Source organism: Giraffa tippelskirchi, chromosome 5 (assembly GCF_054371585.1).
Source record: "Giraffa tippelskirchi isolate mGirTip1 chromosome 5, T2T-mGirTip1v1.2.pri, whole genome shotgun sequence".
In the NCBI taxonomy this organism is placed as follows: Eukaryota; Metazoa; Chordata; class Mammalia; order Artiodactyla; family Giraffidae; genus Giraffa; species Giraffa tippelskirchi.
This window is the reverse complement of record NC_137279.1, coordinates 35,176,430-35,204,406: the sequence shown is the minus strand read 5'-3', so window position 1 is coordinate 35,204,406 and position 27,977 is coordinate 35,176,430. Positions and strand designations below refer to the sequence as shown.

Here is a 27,977-nt window from a genome sequence, read left to right as displayed (position 1 = left end):
GGGATCTTCCCGACCCAGAGATCGAACTCGCATCTCTTATGTCTTCTGCATTGGCAGGTGGATTCTTTACCACTAGCGCCACCTGGGAGGCCCCTTGGACACTTAATGCTTCCTCTAACAGCTTCTTAGGAAGAACTTACAGGCGACCTGACATTACGGCTAAGATTTGCTTCCCAACAAGCCAGGAAAGGGCTTCCGAGGTAGCACAGTGGTAAAGAATACACTGCCAATGCAGAAGATGCAAGAGATACCAGTTCAATTCCTTGGTCAGGAAGATCCCCTGGAGGAGGAAATGGCAACCCAATCCAGTATTCTTGCCTGAAGAAGCCCATGGACAGAGGAGCCTGGTGGGTTACAGTCCATGGGGTCCCAAAGAGTCAGACACAACTAACCATTCAAGCTACACACAAGCCAGGAACAGTGTGTGTGTGTGACGTGTGTTTATGTGTGGGTGGGAGGGGGGGCGTGCATGCATGCACATACATTCATGTGCGTGCATGCTGACAATTGAAGCTGGTGAGGAAAACTTATATTTCTCTCAACTTAGGTATATGTTTGAAATTTTCCATAATCATAACAATTTTTTATTTAAAAATTAACACATGCTTCCTTAAGAAAAGGTTAAGGTGATGGAGGTGGGAGGCTGTACTGATTAAGGGCTTAGGTGCCAAAATTCCTAACCTTGGCCAAGCCATGTGGACGGCGGAAGAACCCACTTGCTGCCCTGGGTTCTTAGGAAAAAGACAAGGGTTAATGTGTCAAGGACTCAGATCAGAGCCTAGTAGTAGTGCTATAACATTATTTCTCTTTATTATTCTTATTCTTATCATCATCAGCATCAGACAAGATCTCACCCATAAAGCGCTTAGCAGCACAATGCCTGGCACCTACTGGAGCAGAAGTTTTACTCTTAGATTGGGGGGGATGCTATCAGATAACCGAGATATAGGAGAGCCCTCAGCTGAAAGTCCAAAATAAAGGTCCTTTTAAGTCTGAATTTCATTGGTCAGGCCTGTGGAGGAAGGATGAGATTACGCATCCCTAGGTGGACCAAGGCACGCCCTGTGCTTCTATCCTGATTAAGAAGCTCATTCTCAAACTTTTCAGGAACAAAGATAAATCGATCATGAACAACAGCCAGAACCTAGCTCTTGGGAGGAGTTGTTGCAAAATTCCCAGACTAAGCTCGTGAACACAGCTCACGAACTGTATGAATCAGAGGTTTTACTGAATGTGAAAATACAAGGCAGGCAAGTCTCTGCTCACCTGGGAGGAGAGGGAAGGTGGGAGAAGGTACGGCCCTGAGGGAACATGCATCCATCATTCTCAGCAAAGCAGCAGGCTGTGTGGGCCTCCACCAGCTGGACACCTACCATTTTCCCCTGCTTCAAAGGAAGATGACTCCCCAGGGCATGTCAGAGTTTTACCAGGCAACCCAAGGGAGCCCACTGAAGGGTGGTTTCAGACTTGCGGGAGCAGCGCAATGAAAGTAGCCTCTCCTAGCTCCGAAGTGACATCATCGGGGACCCCGGACAGAACCACTCCTCCCTAATAAGTCCCAGAAACCACCGATTCTCCCTAAAGCCCTGACCTCTCTGACGCCAGGCCTGCCCTGCTCGTGACTGTCAGAGCCACTGCGGTCAATGTGCCTCTGTTTTTATTCTCTCTGCTTCCCTAGTGGGAGCCAAACTGGGAAAGGAAAGGAAGTTTGTAGAGTTATTATTGCATTAGGCCATGCCACCCCATCTCTCTCTCTCTCTCTCCATCTGCTGGGTAAAGCACACTCTGCAGAAGACAAAGCAGTCAGAAAACAAGAAAACTAAAATGATCCGATCCAGCCCATCACTTGACATCTGGGGAGACACGAAGTGCCTGGCCCATGATCTCAGCACTAGCGACAGTAACCAATGACAGTAACCAACCAGCAACAGTTAGGGCTCCAGAGATTTGGTCCACAAGCTCTGGCTGTGCAGTCTGGGTAAGCCAGCCACCCTCTCTGGGCCTCTGCCAGGAAAGGAAAGGTCGGCCCAGATGGATGCCCCATAAGTACACGGCTTCCCCAGCTCTGTGATTCCTCAGTGGGGGAGCCACTGGGGAGGGGGTGGTATCAGGAATGGGTTCATCAAAAAAGGGAGGGGCAGCCCCGCCCCCTCACTTGCTTTCTGTCCTCACACCTAAACCAGGATTCCAGGTCTGCCCCCCCTAAATGTTCTACCCAGGAGAGAATTCTTTCAAGGACACCAGGCTTTAGTCACCAGAGATGCTTTTTTACCATCAACACCTGTTAAAACTCAACTCATGACCAGTTTCTGATGCTACTGGCTGGAGCATTTAATTAAATATTACTCACTCAGGAAGCGGCCCCTGCCAACTCACCCCCGAACCGTTCAGTTCATTTTCAGAGAAAAAGAGAGAGGGAGGAGCCTGCACCCTCCTCAGCTGGTACCAGGCACCCTGCCCTCCTCCCCTGTACCCTCATTCAGGGCAGCCCTGTTTTGAGAACCAAGCAGGGAAAGGCAAGTTAAGCGGATCCAGGAGCCAGTGATCCCCACTGCCAGGTTACCATGGATGGCACACACACACACACACATACACACACTCACACAAGCACTCAGAAGTGCAGTCAGACACACAGACACATGCACGCACACACACACATTCACAGAGACACACTCACCACACACACACTCAGAGGTGCACACTAACTCGCACAAAGACACACACTCAGAGACACACCCGCACACACACACAAACACATCACACATACACATTCATACATTCATTCACGCACACACACAGACGGGCTCACAAAGACACACTCTCACACAGACACATACTCAGCACACACCATACTCACACACACAGTTCGCCGTCCCTCCCCGGCATACCAAGCCATCGTGCCGCGGAGCCTTTAGCATTGCCGGGAGGGAGCCTCTGCCTTGAACTTGAACAGGACAGCTACCACCGACTGACTCGGGCTGCTCTGGATTTTCTGTTTTAATCGATTTCCCGACAGAACTCTCGGCTCTCCCCTGGTTGCCCGCCCGAGCAGCCTCGGCGGCTCCGGGGCGGCGGGGAGGGCGGCGCTGCCCGGGGTGTCGCCCGGCGGGCTCCCCGGGGGAGGCGCCGCCGGCGGAGCTGGGGACCCCCGAGGGTGCTAGTTGGGCCGCGCCACGGATCCCGGTCCCCGCCGGCGGGAAAAGCGAAAGTAACTCCGTGGAGCGGGGTCGCGCTGCCCCTGAGCGGAAGGGGCAGGTCGGCGCCCCCGCCTCCGCCGCAGGGATGGTCGAGAGGTTCCCCCAGCGTCCGGGCACCTAGAAGTCGCCGGGGGCCGTCGCGCGTCCCAGGCTCCTTCCTAGGTCTGCAGCCCCCAAGGCTCAATCTCGGGTCCGACGGTCTCCGGGGCCGCCTGGACTCCTGCCCCGTCTCGTCCCCGCAGGTGGGGCCTGGGGCAGTGCGACCTGCCCGCGCCTGCACGGGCAGCAGCCGCAGCAGCGCTGGGCGGCGCCCCGGGCCCCTCTCCCGGGACCCGCGCCGAGAGAAGGGCTCCCCACGCACCCGTACCGGGTCTCCAGGCGGGACCCCACCCCAGCCCCGCGCCCGGGTGCGCACTCGGTCCCCAGGTAATGCGATCCCAGAGCGCGCCTGGCCAGGACCCCCACCCACCCAGTCCCCGCACCCGGCCCTGCCTACCGCTCCGTGGAGGCTGCCGCCGCCGCCCGCTCTCCGGGGCCGAGGAGGCTTCCCGCCGCAGGGAGCGAAGTCGCCTCCTCCCCGCGGCCCCGGCGCCAGCGCTGGAGCCTGGTGCCTACTGCGAGCGCGCGGGATGCCCGAGCGCGACTTCTGTGCAAAGAAGAAAATGCAACCGAAGGCTTTAAAGTGAAAAAGGGACGCGCTGGGGGCGGGGCCGGCCCACCCCCGCCCCGCCCCGCCCCGCCCCGCCCCGCCCCGGCCAGGCCCGCCCCTCTTCTTCTTGCCTCGCCCCGCCCCCGGCTGGGGCTCAGGCGGCCGCGCAGGGGGCGCCGTGCGCCGCTGGGCCGGCGGCTGGGGCGCGGGGCGGGTGGTGTGTCACGTGCCCGGCGGTCGTTCCACCGCCTCTGCCGCCGTCCCCCTCCTCTGCCTGCGCCATCGCCCCTCCCGGAGGCCATCGGGGCACTTCGGGCGGCGCCGAAGCTGTGGTCCCTCCGGAGGCGTCTTTGGGAAACGCTGGGCAGCCTCCGCTGGGTAAGAGGCCTTGGTTACAACACCCGGAGGGCTGCAGCGGTGCTGGGCCAGCGTGGGGGCGGGGGTGGGGGGGGGAAGCTTACTAATAATAATTTTTTTGGTCTCTTGGGAGGGTCAGGGTTATTTCAATAACCCTGGCAGCAAGGCTTTGCTTGTTGTTTAGTCGCTCAGTCCTGTCCCACTCTTTGCACCCCCCTCGGCCGTAGCCCACCAGGCTCCTGTGTCCAGGGGATTTTCCAGGCAAGAATACTGGAGTGGGTCCTCATTTCCTTCTCCTGGAGATCTTCCCACCCAGGGATCGCTGCTACTGCTGCTAAGTCACTTCAGTCGTGTCCGACTCTGTGCGACCCCATAGACGGCAGCCCACCAGGCTTCCCCGTCCCTGGGATTCTCCAGGCAAGAACACTGGAGTGGGTTGCCATTTCCTTCTCCAATGCATGAAAGTGAAAAGTGAAAGTGAAGTCGCTCAGTCGTGTCCGACTGTTAGCGACCCCATGGACTGCAGCCTACCAGGCTCCTCCATCCATGGGATTTTCCAGGCAAGAGTACTGAAGTGGGTTGCCATTGCCTTCTCCGAACCCACTTCTATTGCATTGCATGTGGATTCTTTTCTGCTGAGCCACCTAGGAAACTGTCATCTCAAATTAAGAGAAACTAAAAGTTCTGTAATTCTAGAGCACAGGAGAGCAGTTCATTGGCCAGCAGATAATCCAAGGACTGCCTGTCCTGCTGGAGCCCACCCCCTACTGAGGCATTTCCATCTAGGTGGACCCAGGGAAGGTGTCTTGGGATTCCCAGACCCTAGGGGGCCAGTGCCAGGGCATCGCCAGCTTCTTGATGACCTTGAGAATACAGCTGGTGGTTCCCCATGAATGTTTGTTGAATGAATGAAAGAGTGCCAAGTGGGTACCCACCACCCCCACCCCACCAAGACTTGTCTGTGTAAAAGTGTCAGTTGGCTCCAAGCCACCAAAGGAGTTTTCCTCCACTCCCCCCAACAGAGCAGCCACTTGCAGTCTAGAACTGGGAAGATTTTAAAGAAAGAACTTTTTAAAGACCAAATCTCTTTACATTCCTCCACCCACAGTGGTATGTAGTGTTCACTGAAGGGCACAGAAGATTCACATTGGAGAAGCTGTTAAGAAGAATGTGGTTCCGTAGTAATTTCATCTTTACTATAACTATAAGGGCGGAACTGTTACACTGACTGTAGAGATCAGGCAGTGAACCCTGTAGGGGTTCCTGGGCACAGGGAGCCTTTCCGTTCAGCCTCCAGCACCTCCCCTGCGTTCTAAAGGGCTGTTTCAAGCAGTTGCATATCCGGGAAGAGGGGCGATGCAGAGTCAAGGGAGGAACAACCAAGAAACAGCCTTGGAGTAGGGTCCCCATTCTGCCTCAAGGGACACACTTAACTGTATCTTAAAGCCCTTGATGGGGCATGAGCCGTAAAGAATGTGCCTGCCAAGGCAGCAGACACAACAGACTCAGATTCCATTCCTGGGTGGGAAAGATCCTCTGGAGTAGGAAGTGGCAACTCACTCCAGTATTTTGCCTTGAAAATTCCATGGACAGAGGAGCCTGGTGGGCTGCAGTCCATGCGGTCACAAAGAGTTGGACATGACTGAGAATTGAAACCCAACAAATGGAAGATGTCAACATTCTCCATGCCTCGGGAGACCACCTGAGGCCAGACTAAAGAAACCAAGGTTCATCAAAAAGATTACCTGATGGACTTCCTTGGCAGTCCAGTGGTTAAGACTCCTCTGTTTCACTGTAGGGGACTCAGGTTCAATCCTTGGTCGGGAAACTAAGATCCCACATGCCTGACTGTGTGGCCAAAAATTTAAAAATAAAGATCACCTGAGACCAGATTAAAGGACTGCAGGCCCTGCACACAGCCTAGTCTTACCAGCAACCCCACCCTTGTACTATTGTTATAAAACTCCTCATCAAATCCTCCAGTGCTGAGACACATAGTTTTCAAAGACAGGAGCCCACAGAGGCCTCCTTTGCCTGGCAAAGCAATAAGGATATTCTTTTCTATGTCACCCAAAACTCTGTTTCAGAGATTCAATTCGGCACCACTGCCCAGAGGCCAAGATTCCGGCATCAGCAGGAATAACTGGTGAAAGACCTCGTTGTAGCAGAGCTTGGAGTTCAACTTTGTTGTTGTTCGGTCATTAAGTCGTGTCGGACTCTGCGACCCCATGGACTGTAGCACACCAGGCTTCCCTGTCCTTCACCATCTCCCGGAGTTTGCTCAAACTTATGTCCGTTGAGTTAGTGATGCCATCCAACCATCTCATCCTCTGTTTCCCCCCTCTCCTCCTGCCTTCGATCTTTCACAGCATCAGGTCTTTTCCAATGAGTGGGCTCTTTGCAATCAGGTGGGCAAAGCATTGGAGCTTCAGCTTCAGCATCAGCCCTTCCAATGAATATCCAGGGTTGATTTCCTTCAGGAAATTTAGACTGGGGCAGACCAAGGTATAATTCAAGTGGCGGTCCATCCATCTGGGACCTGAGACCCCACCTTTGATGTGAGGACCCTGAAACAGACTGTTCCAGGTAAGACAACCTCAGCACTCCCACCCCTCCTCCTTCAGCATGAATTTTCACATATCAGCTCTGATCCAGTTGAGTAATGAGATCGCGCTGACCTAAATTTCTCAGAGGAATCCCTGGGGAGTGAGCCTTCGTCTCCTCCAGGACGTGGGCAGGTAGGCCGACCGATGCTGGGAAGCTGGTCATCCCGCAGTGACCCGGAACAGTGTTGAGCAATAGTGTAGTCCAAATTGTATGAAAGGGGTGTATACTTATCCTATCAGCACGAACAGTATTGTTTTGTTAAAAAGATACATGTTGTTGTTCAGTCCCTAAGTCGTGTCCAACTATTTGTGAGCCCCCTGGACTGCACCATGCCAGGCTTCCCTGTCCTCCACTATCTCCCAGAACTTGCTCAAATTCATGTCCATTGAGTTGGTGATGCCATCTAACCATCTCATCTTCTCCCGCCCCCTTCTCTCTTGGCCTTCAGTCTTTCCCAGTATCAGGGTTGTTAAATATTGTGACATCAGCAGATAAATACCATCCAGGAATTTGAAGACTGACTCAAGTCTTAAACCTCTTATCTGTCATTCTATGGGGGTGAGTAGGGAGGGGGCGTGGTTCTGGGCTTCTGGTGGTGTCGTCTCCCCCCCTCCAACTGCACCTCCACCTCCACTTACATTTCATCACTTGCATAAGCACAGTTTGCTCCCTTCTCTAATCTGTTTCAGGAAAATTATGGGGAGAAATTGTTAGATAACAAATTAGCTGTCAGCTGCTTTTTCTTTTTTTTTCTTTTGTGGCCACACCACACAGCATGCTGGATCTTAGTTTCCTGACCAGGGATCGAACCCATGCCCCTTGCAGTGGAAGCTTGGAGTCTTAACCACTGGACCACCAAAGAAGTCCCTCAGCTGTGATGATAAAAGGTCTGTCCAGAGCTGTCTCAGACACACTGCAAGCCTTTAGAGCAGACTTCTGCTGCTTTCACAAACTCCTGCCTCCTCGGGGCTCCCATTGTCTCTGAGTCCCTTTTGCTGGTTGAAGGGAATGGACAAGAGATTTGGTATTAGACAAGTAATGCAAACCCCAGCTGCCGTTCACCAACTGTGTAATCTTGGTTGTTGTTCAGTAGCTAAGTCATGTCCGACTCTTTGCAACCTCATGGACTGCAACTCACCAGGCTTCTCTGTCCTTCACTATCTCCTGGAGTTTGCTCAAACTCGTGTCCATTCAGTTAGTGATGCTATCTAACCATCTCATCCTCTGATACCCTCTCCTCTTCCTGCCCTCAATCTTTCCCAGCATCAGGGTCTTTTCCAGTGAGTCCACTCTTCCCATCAGGTGACCAAAGTACTGGAGCTTCAACTTCAGCATCAGTCCTTCCAGTGAATACTCAGGGTTGATTTCCTTTAGGATTAACTGGTTTGATCTCCTTGTAGTCTCAAGAATCTTCCAGCATGGCACTGTCATTCACCAGCTGTGTAACCTTGGGCAAGTTACCTAATCTTTCTAGGACCCAGTTTCCTCATCTGTTGAATCGCTATACATGTTTCCCAGAATTTGGTGGTGGGGGAAGGGTAGCAGTCATGCCACAAATATTAATTGAGCACAACATGTGCAAGGTATTGTGTTAAAATGAAATGCAGAAAGTTTTGAGGAATGTCAAGATAATAGACACATTTTAGATATTATTACTTTATTTTATTATTGGAGTATAATTGTTTTTCAATGTTGTGTTATTTAATGCTGTACAACAAAGTAAGTCAGAGATACTATTATTGACAATAAGAAAAATAAGTTTTCTAGAAAAGCATGGGATCCATAACACAAAAGTGTGACAAGATCCACCAGAACAAAAAGAACTGAAACATATTTTTCAAATTTAGACCCATTCTGCATCCTTAATACAAGATAAACTTACGTCATGAAGTGAAACTAGAGTAGACCTTACCTTTCAGAACTTTGATCTTAGAGCATTCATGAGCTAGTGCGCGCGTGCTCAGTCAGTTGTGTCCAGCTGTCTGTGACCCCATGAAATGTAGCCTGCCCTGCTCTGCTCATAGGATTTCCTGGGTAAGAATACAGGAGTGGGTTGCCATTTCCTACTCTAGAGGATCTTCCTAATCAGAAATCGAACCCAAGTCTCTCGTGTTTCCTGTGTTGTCAAGTGGATTCTTTACCACTGTGCCACCTGGGACTTACTACACATATTCTCTTCTTTAACTCTTTTCTGAGGGGAGGTCACTCCAGATCACATAATTAGCAGACAGGGACACCTGCTGGCAAAGTGTGATATTGCAGTGTAGCTCTATCAGACACTGCTGGTCATCAGAACAAAGGGGTGATGTTGAACAAAGTTTCGGCGGGTTAATTGTTTTGTTTTGTTTTTTTTAGCTGCATCATGTGGCATGTGGGATATTAGTTCTCTGATCAGAAATCGAACCTGTGCCCCCTGCATTGGAAGCATGGAGTCTTAACCACTGGACCACCAGGGAAGTCCTCAGCTACTTTAAATGAGATATTGGATAGCAACCAGGCTTGAGGAGAGTTCCTATGACCTTGAGAAGAAATGAATAGGTGATCTTGGATTTGTCACAATAATTATTGTAAAGTTCTTCGAAAACACTTTTAGTGCCTAGAAGTGAGCTGGCTGAGACCTTGATGCCTATCTTGACTCCACTGGACATTTTCAATACTCTTTCAGTGTATTTTTCCCCCATGGGAACATCTTCAATATTATAGTCAAATGCCAATACAAGTGAAGCACCTCTCCAAGTATTCTTTTACTAAATATTGAAGAACTGAATGAATAAGTATTGAACAGCACTATTCTGCAGGTTGGAGAGAGAGTAGTAAACAAAATGGACCAGACCCCTGACCTCAGAGAATTTCCATGGGACGGGAAGAGATAGAAAATAAACAGTAAATGAGATAATTTCAGAGAGTAACAAGTGATAATAAAGAGTCATTTTATATAAATTTGCTCTGTGGTCTATTTTTCTTTAGGAACACACGTGTATTCAAGTGGACTCAGTTCGACCGTTAAGATTCTATATATGGGACTTCCCTGGTGGTCCTATGGCTAAGACTCTGTGCTCCCAATTCAGGGGGCCCAGGTTTGATCCCTGGTCAGGGAACTAGATTCCAGATGATGCAACTAAGAGTTCGCATGCTGCAGTTAAGAGCTCATGTGCTCCAGCTAAGACTTAGTCCAACCAAACAAACAAATATATACATTTTTAAATCTCTATGAAAAGGTTCTAGAAAGGTCACCCGTCCTCCCAAATGGCAGAGCAGAGACCTCTGATAGTCAGGGACTCATATTTCCTTCCTGTTCCCCCACAGCAGTTTGCCATGTTTGGTCGACCCCTTGAAAATGAGTCCAGACTCAGGTTTGACCTCTCTATTCCATGCTCATCTCAGGATGCCCATTTCTTCCATCTGGAGGCTCTACTACCACACTCATTAAGCAAGCATTTTAGTGGGAGTAAGCTCCCATTCTATGCTGCGAGCTTCTAAGGTTTAGCACTGATCCCACAAGAGACCAGTTTGGAAAATGAGGTGAATCAGCTACCATTATGCCTCATTGCTGGCAAAATGCCTCCAAGAGCTTACAGCATCAGTCCTTTCACTTTTCTGCACAAAGCCTGGCACTTTCTGGCTGGGAATTGGTGATGCTGGTGCTATTTCCTCACTGGCGATGTCCTGAATATGTCTCTCCAGGAGAGATCAGGTTGGAAGAAGAAAGAATTAAGGTATCCGGGGGCTTCCTTGGTGGCTTAGTGGTGAAGAATCTCCCTCCCAGTGCAGGAGGCACAGGTTCAATCCCTGGTCTGGGAGGATGCCCACATGCCATGGAATGCCTGAAACTAGGCATCATACACGCCACAACCACTGAGCCTGTGCTCTAGAGCCCACAAGCCAAAACTACTGAAGCCTGCATGCCTGAGAGCCCGTGCTCCACAACAAGAGAGTAGACCCCAGTCGCCGCAACTAGAGAAAAAGCCTGTGCAGCAACAGGAGCCCAGCACAGTCAAAAGGAAATAAATAAATTTTAAAAGAGAGAAAGAATTAAGGTATCCAAACCTATAGTATGATAGTGGAGGAGGAATCTGCAAGTAGAGAAGGCTGCCCAGCCGAAGTTCCAGGCTGAGCAGGGAAGCTTCGGTCAGCCTCCTGCCTGACCCTGGGAATGGGGTCTGAAAGGTAACTTCCAGACGTGGGAACATGCCGTCTGTCATTGAGAGGAGAAGGGGGAAAGCAGGGCACTGCTGGGTGTGGCCGGCGGGGCAGCACACTCTCTCGGGCAGTGCACCCAGGGCTGACCACTGGCCAGCTGTAGGCTGTGGGGCATCTACAGGGTCAGTGCAATGAAAGGAGAAATCACTAGAGCGATTAGGAAAGTGAGGAGAGAGTCTACCCCCAGGATTTCCCTCTGCGGCCATGATGAAATTGGATGGGCATCTCTATGCTCTTCCATGGGATCTTAATGTTGACCTTTGCATTAAATCTCCTAGACACTTTCCTGAAGGCCAGCACCGGGCCTGTCAAACTTGCAAAGCATGCAGGACCCTCCTGGAATTCTGCATCTGTTTATTCCCGTACGCTTGATCTTGCTCAAGCAAACGGTGATTGAAAACTGCTGGAAAGAAATATTTATTGTTCTCTACCCCAGCCACTGGAGATGGTCCTTCCCCACCCCTGTGACCTGGAACTCAGACTTGTTTAGGCCAATGGGATGTGAGCAGTGTGTGATTCAAACAGACTGAAATGAGCTTGCACCACTGGGCTCTACTTCTTGGCACCTCTGTGACCATCAGGAGAAGAGCTTCTCAAGAATCTCTACTACCGCTTCTTCCTTGGGATGAACACATAGAACAGAGCTCTGAGCCACATCAGGGATCCCTAGATTCCAAAGCAAAGTCACCCAGTCAAGCCTAGTGGGACCAACTGGCCCCCAGACATCCTGCAGAAATGTGAGTGAGAAGAAATGATTTGTGGCTGGAGGCCACTATGTTTTAGGGTGGTTTGTTACACAGCAACAGCTGACTGATACAAGAGCCTACAGTGCGATGAGTTCAGAGTAAAGTAAGAGTGAAAATAACTCCTGTGACAAGTCTACAGAGGAAGGGGTACATGGGAGAGCATGCAATGGGAAGACAGAATCGGGTCAGATAGGATGAGAGCTGGGAGCTGGAGGAGAGGCAGGGGATGACTAGCAGGCAAGGAAGGAAAATCCAGGCAGAGAGGCCCTGGGACGATGTTTCATGCAGGTTGGAGCTTGACACTTGGAGGAGCTGCAGCAGGGAGTTGGAGGAGCCAGGTGAGGTGGGGGAGGGGGCATTCATGTGGGCTGAAGGGACAAGCAGAAGGCAGACTGCCTAGAGCCTTGTGAGCACGTTAATTATTCCAATACACATTTTGCATATATCACTTCCATTGCTGAGTGGGAATCAGATTGGAGGAAAACAATCAAGCAAGTCAAAATAATCATAGTTTAGCCATTAAACAAAGCCAGGGACCTTTAGTTGTTCCTCAAGGACTACAGATAATATGCTTAGCCACGTCCTCTGACATCGAAAAAGCAACAGAGTTCCAGAAAAACATCTACTTCTGCTTTATTGACTACGCCAAAGCCTTTGACTCTGTGGATCACAACAGACTGTGGAAAATTCTTCAAGAGATGGGAATCCCAGACCACCTGACCTGCCTCCTGAGAAATTGTATGGAGGCCAAGAAGCAACCATTAGAAGTGGACATGGAACAACAGACTGGTTCCAAATCAGGAAAGGAGTACATCAAGGCTGTATATTGTCACCCTGCTTATTTAACTTATATGCAGAATACATCATGAGAAATGCTGAACTGGATGAAACACAAGCTGGAATCAAGATTGCTGGGAGAAATATCAGTAACCTCAGATATGCAGATGACACCACATTTATGGCAGAAAGTGAAGAAAAACTGAAGAGCCTCTTGATGAAAGTGAAAGAGGAGAGTGAAAAAGTTGGCTTAAAACTCAACATTCAGAAAAGTAAGATCATGGCATCTGGTCCCATCACTTCATGACAAATAGATGGGGAAACAGTGGAGACAGTGACTGACTTTATTTTGGGGGGCTCCAAAATCACTGCAGATGGTGACTTCAGCCATGAAATTAAAAGATGCTTGCTCCTTGGAAGAAAAGTTATGACCAACCTAGACAGCATATTAAAAAGTAGAGACATTACTTTGCCAACAAAGGTCCGTCTGGTCAAAGCTATGGTTTTTCCAGTAGTCATGTATGGTTGTGAGTGTTGGACTATAAAGAAAGCTGAGCGCCGAAGAATTGTTGCTTTTGAACTGTGTGTGGTTCAGTTGCACAGAATGGAGAAGACTCTTGAGAGTCCCTTGGACAGCAAGGAGATCCAACCAGTCCAACTTAAAGGAAATCAGTCCTGAATATTCATTGGAAGGACTGATGCTGAAGCTGAAACTCCAATACTTTGGCCACCTGATGTGAAGAACTGACTCATTTGAAAAGACTCTGATGCTGGGAAAGATTGAAGGCGGGAAGAGAAGGGGACAACAGAAGATGAGATGGTTGGATGGCATCACCAACTCAATGGACATGAGTTTGAGTAAACTCCAGGAATTGGTGATGGACAGGGAGGCTTGATGTGCTGCAGTCCATGGGTTCGCAAAAAGTCAGACATGACTGAGCGACTGAACTGAACTAAGCTGAACATTTGAGCTATTTTGCAGATACTAAAACCTCCACCATGACCTCCCCTGATGGAAAGTGAAAGTGAAAGTTGCTCAGTCATGTCCAATTCTTTGTGACCCCATGGACTGTAGCCTGCCAGGCTCCTCTGTCCATGGAATTCTCCAGGCAAGAATACTGGAGTGGGAAGCCATGCCCTTCTCCAGGGGATCTTCCCAACACAGGGATCGAACCCAGGTCTCCCGCATTGCAGGCAAATTCTTTACCATCTGAGACACCAGGGAAGCCCTCCCCAACGGCTCAGCAGGTAAAGAATCCACTGCAATGCAGGAGACCCAGAAGACTCAGCTTCGGTCCCTGGGCTAGAACGATCCCCTGGAGGAGGAAATGGCAACCCATTCCTGTATTCTTGCCCGAAAAATCCCATGGACAGAGGACCTGGCGGGCTACAGTCCTAAGGGTGGCAAAGAGTTGGACACGTCTGAGTAACTAAGCACATGCAAAACCCACAGCAGGTGGAAGATAACTATATACTGCCCGTAAGCATGCAGACCCCAGGCTGGCTGGAACCAGAAGGTTAATGATGCTGACTCCCACTTACCTCACCACTCACCAATCACAACCAGTCAGAAGAATGTCCACAAACTGATCACAACCCCCCTCCCCTCCCCTATCTTCTTCTGGGTCTTCATTGCTTTGCTCTAGCTTTCTCTAGTTGTGGCAAGTGGGAGCTACACGTCACCGCAGTACACAGGCTTCTCATTGCCGTGGCTTCTCATGGTGGAGCACAGGCTCTAGGGTGGGCAGTTTAGTTGTTTCAAGGCATGTGGAATCTTTCCGGACCAGGGACCAAACTCGTGACCCCTTCATTGGCAGGCAGAGTCTCATCCACTGTGTCACCAGGGAAGTCTTTTAATAAAAACCTTTCCCTGAAAGCTTTTGGGGACTTCAGGCCTTTTACACACCAGCTGACTAGACTCCTTGCTTGGCACCTGCAATAAACACTGAACTGTGCTTCACCGCAACCTGGGGGCAGTAGACGGGCTTTACTGTGAGTGGGTGAGCGAACTCAAGCTTGGTTTGATAACAGTGGAACCCTGCTTCCTTCACCAGCTCCCAGGGCACCAGGGCACCGGCGACTAAGCTTTTCCCCCAAAGACAAGAAACCAGGAGGATCATTTGGGGAAAAGCTAAACAGTCCAAGAGCAAAGACCTATAGATTCTCACACTTGAGGGCCCTCAACAAACAAGTGCACTCCACCCGTTGATAAGCACCTTCCCCACCCTTCCATCCCCCTACTCAGGCCTCTCATTGCAATGGTGGGTTCTCGTATTGTGTTGTGGCATTTGGGCTCTAGAGCACGGGCTCAGTAGTTGTGGAGAAAGGGCTTAGTTGCCCCAAGGCATGTGGAATCTCCCTGGACTGGGGTCAAACCCATGTCCCCTGCATTGCCAGGTGGATTCCCAACCTCTGGACTGTCAGGTTAAGTCCCTCCATCAGCTTTCTAAGCCTCACTTTCAAAGGTGAAGGGGAGCCAAGGATGGCAGATATTTGAGCAGAGCCTCCAAGCTGGTCAGGATAGGTGAGATTATGAGGGTACCAGCTCCCCAGAGCTCAGAGTCTTGACTTATCATCCACACTCCAAGTTTATCTCACTATAGGGAAGCCCTGCCCCCTCCTCACTAAGGGACCCAGACCAGCAGCATCTCCATCATCTGTGGGCTGCTATAGCAAAGAGAAGGCACGACCACTTCCCTAATAACTCTCTACCTTTACTAATAATTTTGCTGTTGTTTTACAATGACCTGAAACTCACAGGAAAGTTGCAAGAACAATGTAAAGAATTTTTTTTTTCTTGGACTTCCCTGGTGATACAGTGGATAAGAATCTGCCATGATTGGGCCCACGTGCTGCGACTACTTAAGCCTGTGCTCCACAGCAAGAGAAGCCACCGCAGTGAGAAGCCCACGCACCACAACTGGAGAGTAGCCCCCACTTGCTGCAACTAGAGAAAGCCCTCGAAGGGAAAGCAGCAATGAAGACCCAGCCAAACAAAACTAATAAAATTAATAGTAATAATTAAAAATTCTTGAATCACTTGGGAGTTCTGATGTGATCCCTCAACGCCCCCCAAAACAAGGCTACTCCCCTACCTAAGCACAACGCATCCCTTCAAATCAGAAGCCTCACTTTGGGATGTGAACATATCTAATCCTCAGACCCTACGAGTTCTGCCAGTCATCCCAATAAAGGCCTTCAGAGCAGGAAGACCCATTTCAGAATTACGTGTCACCTTTAGCGCTTGCCCTTTCCTACACAGTGAGATGTTCCAGGCTCATTTTATGCCTGCTCTGCTACCAGCCATTTTCCCAAGGAGCCCTGATTCCTTTTGCTGGAGAGGAAGATTTAGAAGCCAGGATCTGGGTGTTCATTCTCACGGCCCTTGCCAATGTCGGACCCTTGCTCGGAGGGTAACCATGCAGGGTTGGAGCTGGAGACCACAAGGCTCCAGAAGTGGAACTGATGGATGCCTGTTTTGAGAGGGCAGTCACAGTTTTCTCGGGGATTTGAAGGAAGAATTAGTGATAGAAAATTAAAAGACAAGGCAATAATTAATTACAGGAAAAACATAGCAAAACATGCACCAGAAAGGAAATTTAATCATAGTATACTATGTGGCTCGGCTATAAATGATATTTAGATGTATGTGTATGTATGTATGTGTGTTTAGTCGCTCAGTCATGTCAGATTCTTTGTGACTCCACAGACTGTAGCCCACCAGGCTCCTCTGTCCATGGAATTCTGCAGGCAAGAACACTGGAGTGGGTTGCCATTTCCCTCTCCAGGGGATCTTCCCAACCCAGGGGGTCGAACTCTGGTCTCCTGCATTGCAGGAAGATTCTTTACCACTGGAGCCACCAGATAAGTCCTTACAATAAATACAATAAGTGTTTATTTAATCAAAATGGTGGGGACTCCCCTGGTGATCCAATGGTTAAGAATCTACCTAGCAATGCAGAAGACTTGGGCTGGATCTCTGATCGGGGAACTAAGATTCCACATGATGCAGGGCAACTAAGCCTGTGTACCACAGCTTCCGGGCCTATGTGCTTGTGCTGCAAGTAGAGAAGCCCAAATGCCACAACTAGAGAGAAGCTCCCAAGTGCTGCAAATAAAGCCTGAGTGCTGCCGTGAAGACCCAGCACAGCCAAAAATTTAAAAAAATAAAAACATAGTGATGTAACTATATTATGAAGTTGGAAGGAGAGAGTGTGGATTCTCATCTCTCATGAAAGGATGATAATAATAAGTGATGTTGATGGCCAACACTTACTGGGAGATTATTTCATACCAGGCCCAAAGGACATGTGTAAATTATTTATTCCTTACATGAGCCCCATGGGGCAGGTATTACTATCCCATATTATAATAAGAAATATGAGGCATGATGATATAAATAACTTATCCATTCTTGTTCTACTAGTAAATGGCAGAGTCTAGATTTGAACCCAAGTAATCTGGCTCAAACACCTCACTCCAGTACTCTTGCCTGGAAGATCCCATGGACAGAGGAGCCTGGTAGGCTATAGTCCATGGGGTCGCTAAGAGTCGGACACGACTGAGCGACTTCACTTTCACTTTTCCCTTTCATGCACTGGAGAAGGAAATGGCAACCCACTCCGGTATTCTTGCCTGGAGAATCCCAGGGACGGTAGAGCCTGATGGGCTGCCGTCTATGGGGTCACACAGAGTCGGACACGACTGAAGCGACGCAGCAGCAGCAGCAGCAGCAATCTGGCTCAAAAGTCAGCATCTTAGCCGTTATTTGATATGGTTTCTTACATTTGGATGATGTCATAGTGAAAAAATAAACAAGCTGTTGAGAAATACAGCTGTGAATATCAGAAGAAATAGCTAAAAAAGAATTGTAAGTAGCCACCTCTTGGGTATAGCAACTGGGCGTAGGGAGGGGTGGGACAGGAAATTGCTGGGGAATTTTGCTTTACTTGTTTTACTTTACGCTGAAATGTTAAAAACTATTTGCATGCACTATTTTGATTAAAATACAAGTCGAGTCCAAAAAAGGAGCTTCAAATGGTACAAAGGGATCCCCCGTCTCCTCTCCCCAAGGCATCCCACTGGCCAGCTTCCTGTGTTCATCCAGACCTATCTGTGCTCTGACCTGGGGGCCATACTCCACACACGGTTCTCCCTTCACTCCTCTCTTGGAGACGGTCCAGTCTGAGCACAAGCATCTCTCTGGAGTGTTCCACGGTGGCTTAGAATCAAGACAGGTATCTTGCCTGGAGGGAGCCCTGGGACAGCTCTTCCCCATGTGCTGAGGATCTACCGGAGCCGGCCACCAAGACATGGGAGCAGGGCTGTCAGGCCCAGGCAGAGCACAGAGCCCTGGGGTCTGAGCCAGAGGGAGAGCTCCTACCTGGCCGCCAGGTACCTGGAAGATCTAGAGGAGACCAGGTCAGTAAGCCAGGTGTCCCGGGGCATCAGGGGTCATTTATGTCTTCATCCTGTGATTTCTAGGTCACAGATATGCTCAGGGCCTCCGGACTTATGGTGCTTTGGACATTGGGTCTGTGACTTCCCTGATGGTCCAGTGGCTAAGACCCCACGCTCCCATTTCAGGAGGTGTGTGTTCCATCCTTGGTCGGGGAACTGGATCCCGCATGACGCAACTCAAAGTTTGAATGCTGCAACGAAAGTTACTGCATGCCGAAACTAAGACATAGTACAGCCAAATAAATTTTTTAAAAAGTTGTCAGTCAGGCCCTCCCACCCTGCCCCAGGAATCTGCCCTCAGGAGTGGGTTAGTCCCTCCCTGTCCTCCACCCTGTCCTCACTCCACCTCCCAGACCGCTGTAGCTGCTCAGTGTTGGGGAAGCTGAGTCTGGGTGAGGTCTCCAGGGTGCCCACTCACTACCCAGAAGGAGGAGGACTGGGGTGGAGTGAGCTGAATTTCCTTTCTATTTAAAGAAAAAAACCCAAGTCAATATTTTTAGGTGCCCACTAAGAAGCTGCTTCCTCTGAACAGGGTCTTCGTCTGCCGTGTGGCGGGGAGGTGGCTGACCCAGCCTGCAAGTTAGGATTGGAGGGGGGAGGAAAGGGGGAAAGGGTGGGGGAGCCCGCTTCCTGGGCTGGTGCAGTTCAGTTCAGTTCAGTCGCTCAGTTGTGTCCGACCCCATGGACTGCAGCACTCCAGGCTTCCTGGACAGATGCTAACATCTGGTTTCAAGTGAAGGGTCTGTTTTTTTCCTACTCAGCCAGTAGGTTTGCCTGAAGCTCCAAAAGGAACTTGCCGGAAATTGGTGGCAACTTGAACCCAGGCTCCTTCTGGCCTCTGGATTTCATTCTGATACCAGACCACCCAGGCAGCTGGCGTGTACTAAGAGCGGGCTGAGCTCTGTCTGGAAGCCATATCTGAGAGACTCTGCTGCGGATGCCTGAAGCCACATGTGGGATTGTCAACCTGCGTTGGTTTCTCTCGGCACGACAGGGACAGTTGCCAGAATGTTCCCCAGTGACTCTGTAGCTTGTGCCTGTGTGGAGTGTGTGCGTGCTCCATCATATCCGACTCTTTTTGACCCCATGGACTGTAACTCGCCAGGCTCCTCTGTCCATGGAATGTTCCAGGCAAGAATTGTGGAGTGGGTTGGCATTTGCTACTCCAGGGGAGAAGGGAATGGTTGGTTACATACTCCAATATTCTTGCCTGGAGAATTCCACGGACAGAGGAGCCTGACAGGCTATGGTACTTTCACTTTCACTCCAGGGGATCTTCCTGACCCAGGGATTGAACTGGCGTCTCCTACATGGGCAGGTGGATTCTTTACCCCTGAACCATCTGGGAAGCCCCGTGCATGTGTAGAGGTCCCCTCTGTCCCCCAGGGCATCTGGGAAGGACACAGGGACTACCGCTAAGACTCAAGAGAGAAGATCCATCTCCCCTTAGGGGCTTCTAGGCTCCGGGTGATCCCAGGGAGGTGGAGCTGAAGCCTGGGCATGTTGGCAAATGCAGGAGGAAGGACTGACTGCTGGATGGACAACTTTGCTGGTAAATTGGCCTCCCCAGCCATACTCTCGAAGACTCTGCACTTTCCAGGGGCTTCCAGGTTATCAGTAGGCCCCTGGGGAGGGAGACCTGGGAGTCACATCCCGTCAGGGCTGCCAGGACCCGAGAGAGAACTGTGGTACCCTATACCAAGGTCACAGGTGTGAAGCCCTGTACCAAGGTCACAGGACAAAAATCTCTGGGACTGACCAAGCTCCATAGCAACTTTTGCCGTGAACCTCCAGATCTAAACCAGCCAGTTCCCTGATTCCACATTAGGTAAAATACCCACCCTATAGCATCCTAACCAGTTACCTAATGCCACCATTCTAGTAGGAATTTCTCTGTCTTGAAGCTCTGAAAATTTGGCTACTAGCCTGTGAAAAGATTCGACTCTCCCTTGAGCGGGCCTGCCGTCCTAACAGCGTCTCCCACTCTAATAATAAACTGTTCGCCTCTCATTCTGCCTCCTGTCTGGAAACTCTTTTCCAGCCCACGCGTGGACCACGACAAGAACCATCCTCTGAGGTTTTGGCAGCTCCAGTGCCCTCGTCTTGCGGATCATGAAACCGAGGCCGAGGCCCACAGCAGCCTTTCCTGACCTCCGCACCCAGCCAGGCTCTCCCATTGCCTGAGCCGTGTCTCTTCCACCACCAGATGGGGAGCCCTGAGGAAGGTTCCGCCCCATCTGAGGCCCCTCGCACAGTGCCTGGCACACAGTAGATGCTCAGCAAACATGGGTGAGTGAGTGTGACATCAGTTGGCAGTGTTCAACCTAATTTGAGGCTCCTCACTTATGGAGTGTTTCCTGGCCCCCTGGCCTGCTCCCCAGAACCCCAGAACTGCTGCCTCTTGTGGACTCCTGCTGGTCCCACCCCAGGTCAGCGCTTGAGAGCCCACTTTGTGTAAGACGAAGGCCCCGGCACCCAAGAGACCCCTACTGTGTGATGAACGGGTGTGGTGGGGGACACACTACCTGCTCTTGCTGGAGCCCATGCCTCTGGCCATGGGTCTCTCCTGAAGGGCCCATGAAACCACGTGAAACCCAGGCTCGGGGCCTCCTCCCCACAAAGCTGGGTTGACCCTCCCAGTAAGCAGAAGAGGAGACCGAAGTTCATAGTGGTGAAACTGGGCTGTCCCTCTGCCCCTGAGCATCAGGGCTGGGATCTGAACCCAGATGTTTCTGACTCCAGGGCCCAACCCTTAAGCCCATAGCATGCTGTCTCCTCCCAGGGACCCTGGAGAGGCCCAGGACGGTAGGATCTGCCTACTTGCTCCCAGCATACTACCGAGGGGTGGAAACCATACCACAGGCTACGTTGCACACCCTTGCTGTTTGGACAGGCCTCGGGCCCTGAAGGAAATCACTCTTGGCAGCAGCGCCTCCCGAGAGGGAGCTGCCGTGTGGGCAGAGTCGGAGCCGGGACCTCTTGGAGCCAGGCCTCTCCACTGATCCAAAACACAGGGCCACATAACCTCACGCAACGTCCTGAGGCAGTACTGACTCAGTCAACAAGCACTTACAGGGCACCAACTGTTTACAAGGCCATAGAGATGAGCAGCTGACCCTTGCTGGGCTAGTGAGGAGGGTACATGCGTGCATGCTCAGTCGTGTCTGACTCTTTGCTACCCCACGGACTGTAGCTCGCCAGACTCCTCTGTCCATGGGATTCTCCAGGCAAGAATACTGGAGTGGGTTGCCATTTCTTCCTCCAGGGGATCTTCCCAACCCAGGGATCGAACCCATGTCTCCTGCATTGGCAGGCAGATTCTTTACCACTGAGCCACCAGGGAAGCCCACTGGGGAGGGGGCATCACAGGACAGATCACATGCTGGTGTGGAAGAGGGGACCTTGCCTGCCTTGTTCACATCTGGGTCCCCAGCATTCACCACAGTGATGAGTTGTGTGTGGGATAAATGGATGGATGATGGATGAATGACTGTAGGGCCAGGTGGTCTGGGTGATCCCCATCTTGCTGAACCTTCACACCACAGCCTGACCTGGCTGGACCCTCCTCCAGCTAGCAGCCCCCTTGATGACCCCACTATCCCAGGAACTGATGCTCCAGATTTCCTCCCCAAATCATCCTGACCACCACGAAATATCTTTGGAGTCTCGTGCTTTATATTGGGAAGGGATGGAATTTTACTTTCTGTTCCAGGTTTGTTTAGCATAAAAATATTTTCCTTCAACTTCAGGAGCATAGATTTTGTCCTAGGAGATGGTGCTTTGTTCAACTTTTCCTAACTCTGTGTAGTGACGTTTTCAAGAAATCTGAAAAGCTGAGATTGACCTAGGGTAATGTCCACACTCCTTGGCTGGCCTTCAAGGCCCAAAGGTCTGGCCTCTGTCGCCTCTGCTGCCCACAGTGGTCACTTGGACTGTCACCCTCAGCAGCACAGGACTCTGTATGGCCTCCCAAACCCAATTCAGGTTGCCTCACCTGAACTTGTACTAAGCCTCAAGACTCAACTCAGCACCTCCTCCTCCAGGAAGCCCTCCTGGCTTTGCCATGGCTTCCATCATGCCTCTCATCAGACTTCCAATGTAGTGTTAGAATAATCTGTCCACTATACAATGCAGCAGCTGACAAAAATCCAATCCATATTATCTTAAGTTGGAAAAAGAGGTGGGATGGATTGGTTCACAACACCGGGAAGACACAGGTGGAGCAAGCCTGAGGGTGATGGGGATGTTGGAACTCCATGCCTCTTGTCTAAGTGGCTTCTTTCTCTGGGACAAGAGGCCTGGCTGCCTGCTCCCCAGGCAAACACACAAACAGCTCTGAGTCACAGGAAAAACACTCTTTTCCATCAGCTCCAGGTAGAAAATTCCAGGGAAAGTGTATCAGTCCAGGCTCCAGCCCAGTCCAAGCTCACACAAATTAAGACTAATTTGAGGAGAGCTGCAAAGGGGGCTCTTTACAGACACCTGGGTCCATGAGGGGGGCAGTGCTGCTTTCGGGACCGGGTGGAGGGCTGGCTCCACCCCTAGGCCTGAAGGGCTGCTGCCAGGGAACAAGCGCTAGAACCTCAAGGGGGAGAGATACGCGGGGAGTCTGGCTGCACAAGCGCTGTGACCTTCCTTTAAGGACACGGCCAGCCCAGGGGACCCTTCACAGCCTGGGTAATAAATTACTCTGTCACTCCTGTTCCACTGATGGATCCAACTGGAGCCGGGGGGCCTAGGGAGCATAAGATGCGGTCCATGCAACCTCCTGGGGCCCAGCCCAGGGTGGGGGTGGGGCAGGATGCAGAGATAGGCAAACAGAAGACCCTTCCTTTATCATCTCCTCTCCCTGGACCTCTCTGGGCTGGGGGAGGGGGCCTGGCCTCCTCATGGTGGGGGGTGGGGGAGGGAAGAAAGGGAGAGGGAGAGTGAATCCCATAGTGTTAAGCCCGCTCAGCACCCCAGGCCCCAGGCCAGGGCCTGCCCTGGGCCTCCTCTCTCCAGGGCTCAACACTGATAACTAAATGTTGAGACAGATGAAAGAGGATGTTGCAAAGCCTGGTGCCCACGGCTGCTGGGCTGTGTTCAGCCGCCTCCCAGGCAGTGAACGAGGCCCCGCCTGGAGTGCAGGTGGAACAGGCGGAGGGGCATCCCTGTGGGGAGCTGCTGGGTGGATTCCGGGGGGCTGGAGTGAGAGGGGGCAAGGAGGACTGGAGACTGTGGAGGAAAGAAGAGACATGCTACAAGAGTCCCTTTTTAGGAAAAATGGAGCCTATTTGTGAGTCACCAGGGTGGCCATCACAGGGCAGAGGGCAGAGGCTGTGACACGGGCAAACCATGCAGACATGACCCTCAGAGGGGAGGCTGCAGCAGGCCCTTGGCCCCAAACTGCCTCCAGATTGCCTGAGGTCCAGCCCAGGGACCGTCCTGCCGAAGGTGACTAGTGTATGGCACCTGCAGCCACTCATAGCTCATCTGTTCAGTTCGACCAGCTTGGATAGCAGCTCAGATTCAAGAGCTGGCCTGAATCTATAAGCGGATTGCATGTGTCTCCTCTCTCTAACCTGACTGTCACATATAGGAACCAGGATCAGGTCTTCCTTAACTTTTGTCCACTTCACATAGCACAATGCTGCACATAGTAGGTGCTCAACAAATGACTGATTAAGAGCTCATGAATGTTCTCTTTGGACAATGAAAACTGCTTAGAAATAGTAAAGAAAGTTAAAGCGAGACCATAAGCTCTGCTCTAATGCAGGATATTCTCTGTAGCACTTACCTGAGAGTGGTTACAACTCATACATATCAGAGATTGTCTTCAATTTAAAAAAATAAATGTGTCTTTTAATAATAAAAAATAAAATTCAAGAACTGGGCAATTGCACCTCTGCTGTCTCTGGTGTCTACCCCGCCTTTTAGGATTTTGTGAAAACCTTCCATGGCTGCTCATGAAGTCATAATATTTGCAAGGAATCAAACCACGGCTAAGACTGGGGAGGCTGTGGTGGCCCTGGAATTTTTGAGGCACTAGGAGTAATTTTAGCGTTTGCTGTGTTGGGAGGGGTGGGGCAAGTAGAGCACTCTGGTCAGGTTTATTTTCAGGAGTGAGGGGACACCCGTGGACACGCCCTCTCGCCTCACCTTCTAACTTTGCTCCCAAACACAGGTGGGCGGCAGAGCGGATGGCCTGCAAAACTGGTTGTAAACACAACCCTCAGCTTGGGTTTCTTGGGGGATGACTTCCTTCTGAAATAGCTTGATGATTAGAAAAACTTTTGGGTGGATGTTCCCTCTCCAGAACACAGAATAACAACTGCTAAAGTGGTTATTTCTGTTCACTAGACAGACCTGATTTCTAAGGCCTGGGAAGCACCAGGTGAAAAGTTTGAAGCTCTCCAGTGTGCTTTCAGCTCAAGTGGTAGGTCCACGTGGGTCTGGGTGCAGCTGCTTCTTTTGGGAAAGATCCTCGTGCTGATCGCAACACCCCAGGGATGGACATCTGTCCCCCCCTTACCCCAACCTCATCCAGGGATCAGTCCAGAGCTGGGTGCTACCTGAATTCTCATGAGGAGGGACTTTGGGCAGGGATCTAATTAGACAGGGGAGCATAGGATTTGATGGTCAGTGGTGAAGGGAGCTTCCTCAGTGGCTCAGCAGTCAAGAATCTGCCTATCAATGCAAGAGACACAAGTTTGATGCTGGGGTCGGGAAGATACCCTGGAGAAGGAAATGGCAGCCCACTCCAGTATTCTGGCCTGGGAAATCCCACATGCTAAAGTCCACAGGGTCGCAAAAGAGTTGGACACGACTTAGCGACTAAACGACAACCACCACCACAACCAGGGTTAAGAATCTGCCTGCCCATGCAGGGGACACAGGTTCCAGGGGACCCCTGGTCCAGGAATACCCCACGTGCCACAAAGCAACTAAGTCCGTGAGATGTAACTGACCCCGCACACTCTACGGCCTGTGCCCTGCAATAAAAGAAGCCACTGGAATGAGAAGCCCGTGCACTGCTAGAAAGTAGCCCTCGCTTGCTGCAACTTAAGAACAGCCCTTGCGCAGCCACAAAGACCCAGTGCAGCCACACACCAAAAAAATTACAAAAAAGTGTGTGCGTAGTCCTTGCCTTGAGGCTACATTGATTATGCAGCACTTGACAAACATTGAGAAAACCTCAACTGTTCATATCTGAGAATCTACGGGGTGCTCTGATGAGGGGGAGGGATGTGAATGGGCCCTCCAGGCACCTCCTGGTGCTGACACCACAGTGACCCTTGCTGGACCCAATCAAGTTCTCCCTAGGGTGTCCCAGGCAGAGCCATGAGCCCAAGGTTCTCTCTCCCCTGGGCATCCCAGGTCATTGAGATGCTGTGAGCTGTTGGGAGCCACGATCCCTCACAGGAAAGGTCACATATCGAGGCAGGATTGAGGCCACCATGCACAGTAGAGTCGCCAGATGAAACACAGGACACCCTGGGAAATTTGCGTTTCCTGTGTGCCTGTGTGTTTAGTCACTAAGTCGTGTCTGACTCTTTGTGACCCCATGGACTGTGGCCTGCCAGGCTCCTCTGTCCATGGGATTTCCCACAAGAATACTGGAATGGATTCCCATTTCCTTCTCCAGGGGATCTTCCCGGCCCAAGGATCAAACCCATGTCTCCTGCATTGGCAAGTGGATTCTTTACCACTGAGCCACCTGCATTTCAAGTGAACAACAAATAATGTCTTAGTCTAAGTCCATCCCAAATGTTTCCTGGGAGATACTGTTACTAAAATGATACTTGGGGACCTCCCTGGTGGTCCAGTGGCCCGACTTTGCACTCCCAATGCAAGAGTCCTGGCTTTGATTCCCAGTCAAGGAACTAGATTCTGAATGCCTCAACTAAGACTCAATGCAGCCAAATAAATATTAAAAAAAAAAAAATCTTTAACAGTCAACTAGCAATTAAAAACATTTTTAAAAATAAAATGGTATTTGTTCTTTACCTGAAACACAAACTTCACTGGGCGTCCTGTAGATCTATTTGCTAAATCTAACAGCCCCAATGAAAGGGGAGCCTAACAGCTTACTGGTGACATTGGCTGACTTCCCTGACTTTGGTCCTGCTGAATCTGCCCCACCCTGGCCCTTCCAAAGAGCGGAGCCAGGAGTCCTTCTTTCAGATCTAGTTTAAGTTGGGTTTCTGTCACTTGCAGCCAAAGGAGTCTGGGTTAAAATAGCAAGTGATGGCCACCATTCAGGAACAAAGTAGCCTGCAGCCTGGGAATCTAGGGGCTTGGAAACCCAAAGTGTGGAACCCAGGCTCAAGAACTCTTTTTTTTTTTTTTTTTTAATATTTATTGGTCTGTGCCAGGCTTTAGTTGCAGCAGGCAGGATCTTTTAGTTGAGGTCTTAGTTGAGACATGTGGGATCTAGTTCCCTGACCATGGATCAAACTCAGGCCTCCTGCATTGGGAGCTTGGAGTCTTAGCCACTGGACCGCCAGGGGATTTCTGGGCCTGGCACCCTGGCCTGCAGCCTCTTCTCACTTCTCTTTCAGGGGTTGTGCTGGGGACACAGCCTGTGACCATACTGACCCTGTGGTTCCCTCCTCTCTTTTCTGCCCTAGAGGTTTCCAGCTTCCTTTTGCATCTCCTTTCCTTCCTAGGCCATTGCTTATTATTGTGGTTATAATTATTGTCATATCAGGGTTTGTTTCTTGATTACAAAGCAGTTCACAAGCACTGGGTCATTTTAACTGTAGCCCACCAGGCTCCTCAGTCCATGGGATTCTCCAGGCAAGAATACTGGAGTGGGTTGCCACTTCCTTCTCCAGGGAATCTTCCTGACCCAGGGATCGAACCCCTGTCTCATGTCTCCTGTGTTGGTAGGTAGGTGTTTTTACCACTAGCACCATCTGTTAAATGCTAGAAATAACTTTAATGTTCAACAGCAGAGAAGGGGACATGCTTCCAGGATGCTTCCCGTCAGTGGATCTTACACTTGTGTGGAAACCAAGTATGAAGACCATGGGGACCCGTGAAGGCTCACAATGAGATAAACATAAAAAATAAAAGATACAAAACCGTGTAACACAGAGATAGAGCATCTCCTGAGGGAGGGAGGTTGCTGAACATGAAAAAACTACTAGGTGGGGTGGCAGGCACTGCAGATAACTTTCTGTTTTTAATTTTTTTTAACTTTTTCGGCCATGTTGTACAACATGCAGGATCTTAGTTCTCTGGCCAGGGATGGAACTTGTGCTCCTTGCAGTGGGAAGCAAGAAGTCTTAATCCCTGGACCAACAGGGAAGTCCCTTAATGGTATCTTTTTTATACATAAACGAAAATCCAAATGAGAAAATTCAGTTTTTCCAAACTGCCTCCCCTCTTTATTGGAAGTGAGAATGGGGAAGACAGACCTCAGCTTTGGCGGTCCCCCGGTAATGACAATCAAAAAGAGAATCAAGGAAGACAAGGAGATAGCAGTGAAAGCCAGGTCCCCGACCCCAGCCAGGGCTTTGCTCTCAGGGTTGGCAGACTCTGAACTGGCCCCTAGATTTGGTGGTAGCTGACAGATCTTGATGATGGTCACCTCTTGATGACCGTCAGTGAAATGAGGTCTCCTTCCCTGGGCTGTGCTGGCCGCTGCTGTGGAAGTGGTGGACTCTTAGTGGTGCATGGCGGCCACCTCGAGGTGTGGCTGTGTCCAGTGGATCAGAGGCGACCTCGGAGACCACTTCTAACAGAATGTGGGGCTAGAAGTAACCGGGAGGCCACTGAGAAATCTGCTAGTGAAGAGGGCGCAGAGGAGAAAGAGGAACTTGAAGAGGGGTGAATGGTGGACCTCCCAAATAAAGGGCGGGTGGAAGGGTCAAGAACATGAGGAACAGTGAGGAGGTGAGCTTTGGGTCACTTCTGCTAATACTGCTCATTTCTGCAGTAGAGGGGACTGAACTGCAGTGATTTAACATTCACTTGTGTGCTTTTTGGTAGCGTATG

General features: G+C 50.6%; 1 protein-coding gene and 1 long non-coding RNA gene across 3 annotated transcripts in view; one reads left to right on the top strand and one right to left on the bottom strand.

Annotated features, from left to right (window-relative positions):
- Nucleotides 1–3,849, bottom strand: part of SPSB1 (splA/ryanodine receptor domain and SOCS box containing 1) — a 74,591-nt gene extending 70,742 nt beyond the window's left edge. The window contains exon 1 of the mRNA XM_081489346.1: nt 3,694–3,849. The gene's annotated coding sequence lies outside the window, so the exon portion shown is untranslated. The remainder of the gene's footprint in view (nt 1–3,693) is intronic.
- A 146-nt stretch (nt 3,850–3,995) lies between these two features.
- On the top strand, nt 3,996–9,750 carry LOC145505942 (uncharacterized). Of its 2 annotated transcripts, XR_014053396.1 has the most exons (4): nt 3,996–4,224; nt 6,291–6,789; nt 7,585–7,697; nt 9,166–9,750. It is a non-coding gene; the product is annotated as an uncharacterized LOC145505942 (long non-coding RNA). The 2 variants fall into 2 exon arrangements; XR_014053395.1 differs by lacking the exon at nt 7,585–7,697.
- Nucleotides 9,751–27,977: the final 18,227 nt, after the last annotated feature.